The following is a 2248-nucleotide window of genomic DNA, read 5'->3' as shown; positions in this document are numbered from 1 at the left end:
CCCATCGTGTGGTTAAGGTATGGGCAGGCATAAACTATGGCTCCTAAGGCCCATTGTGGTGCCATTCATCCGCCGCCATCACCACAGGTTTCAGCATGATGATGCACAGCCCCATGTCGCAATGATCTGTACACAATTCCTGGTAACTGAAAATGTCCTAGTTCTTCCATGGCCTGCATACTCACCAGACATGTCATGCACTGAGCATGTTTCGACGTGTACGACTTGTACGACGGCGTGTTCGAGTTCCGGCCAATATCCAGGAACTTCGCACTGCCATTGAAAAGGAGTGGGACAACATTCCACAGGCCACAATCAACAGCCTGATCAGTTCTTTGCAAGTGAGATGTGTTGCACTGCATGAGGCAAATGGTGGTCACACCAGACACCGACTGGTTTTCTGATCCACGCCCTTTCCCCTTTTAAAGGTATCTGTGACCAATCGATTCATATCTGTATTCCCAGTCATGTGAAATCCATAGAATAGGGCATAAAGAAATGATTTAAAATTCACTGATTTCCTAAAATGAACTGTAAAATCTTAGAAATTGTTGCATGTTGCGTTTATATTTTTGTTCATTATGTTTGTGTGTGTGTGTGTGTGTGTGTGTGTGTGTGTGTGTGTGTGTGTGTGTGTGGATACAGTTGAAGTCGGAAGTTTACATATACGCTGAGGTTGGAGTCATTAAAACTCGTTTTTTTAAACCACTCCACAAATTTCTTGTTAACAAACTATAGTTTTTGCAAGTCGGTTAGGACATCTACCTTGTGCTTGACAAGTAATTTTTCCAACAATTGTTTACAGACAGATTATTTCACTTAGAATTCTCTGTATCACAATTCCAGTGGGTCAGAAGTTTAAACACACTAAGATGACTGTGCCTTTAAACAGCTTGGAAAATTCCAGAAAATGATGTCATGGCTATAGAAGCTTCTGATTAGGCTAACTGACATCATTTGAGTCAATTGGCGGTGGACCTGTGGATGTATTTCAAGGCCTACCTTCAAACCCAGTGCCTCTTTGCTTGACATCATGTGAAAATCAAAAGAAATCAGCCAAGATCTCAGAAAAAGAATTGTCGACATCCACAAGTCTGGTTCATCCTTTGGAGCAATTTCCAAATGCCTAAAGGTACCACGTTCATCAGTACAAACAATTGTACGCAAGTATAAACACCATGGGACCACGCAGCCTTCCCTGTAGCTCAGTTGGTAGAGCATGGTGTTTGCAACGCCAGGGTTGTGGGTTCGAGTCCCACGGAGGGCCAGCACAGAAAAAAAAAAAAAAATGTTTGAAATGGAATGTATGCATTCACTACTGTAAGTCGCTCTGGATAAGAGCATCTGCTAAATGACTAAAATGTAAATGCCGCTCAGGAAGGAGATGTGTTCTGTCTCCTAGAGATTAATGTACTTTGGTGCGAAATCAATCCCAGAACAACAGCAAAGGACCTTGTGAAGATGCTGGAGGAAACAGGTACAAAAGTATCTATATCCACAGTAAAACTAGTCCTATATTGACATAACCTGAAAGGCCGTACAGCAAGGAAGAAGCCACTGCCACTGCCAAAAAAGCCAGACTACGGTTTGCAACTGCACATGGGGACAAAGATTGTACTTTTTGGAGAAATGTCCTCTGGTCTGATGAAACACAAATAGAACTGTTTGGCCATAATGACCTTCATTATGTTTGGAGGAAAAAGGGGGAGGCTTGCAAGTCGAAGAACTCCATCCCAACCGTGAAGCACGGGGGTGGCAGCATCATGTTGTGGGGGTGCTTTGCTGCAGGAGGGACTGGTGCACTTCACAAAATAGATGGCGTGATGAGGTAGGAAAATTATGTAGATATATTGAAGCAACATCTCAAGACATCAGTCAGGAAGTTAAAGCTTGGTCGCAAATGGGTCTTCCATAATGGACAATGACCCCAAGCATACTTCCAAAGTTGTGGCAATTGGCTTAAGGACAGCAAGGTCAAGGTATTGGAGTGGCCATCACAAAGCCTTGACCTCAATCCTATAGAAAATGTGTGGGCAGAACTGAAAAAGTGTGTGCGTGGAAGGAGGCCTACAAACCTGACTCAGTTACACCCGCTTTGTCAGGAGGAATGGGCAAAAATTCACCCAACTTATTGTGGGAAGCTTGTGGAAGGCTACCCGAAACATTTGACCCAAGTTAAACAATTTAAAGGCAACTCTACCAAATACTAATTGAGTGTATGTAAACTTCTGACCCACTGGGAATGTGA

General features: G+C 43.2%; 1 non-coding gene across 1 annotated transcript; it reads left to right on the top strand.

Moving 5' to 3' along the window:
• The first annotated feature begins 1191 nt into the window (after positions 1–1191).
• Positions 1192–1267, top strand: trnaa-ugc (transfer RNA alanine (anticodon UGC)). The gene has a single exon. It is a non-coding gene; the product is annotated as a tRNA-Ala (tRNA).
• The last annotated feature ends 981 nt before the right edge of the window (positions 1268–2248 follow it).

The sequence above is a fragment of the Salmo salar genome, chromosome 29 (assembly GCF_965601325.2).
Source record: "Salmo salar chromosome 29, fSalSal1, whole genome shotgun sequence".
Classification (NCBI taxonomy): domain Eukaryota; kingdom Metazoa; phylum Chordata; class Actinopteri; order Salmoniformes; family Salmonidae; genus Salmo; species Salmo salar.
This window is presented reverse-complemented; position numbering and strand designations above follow the sequence as displayed.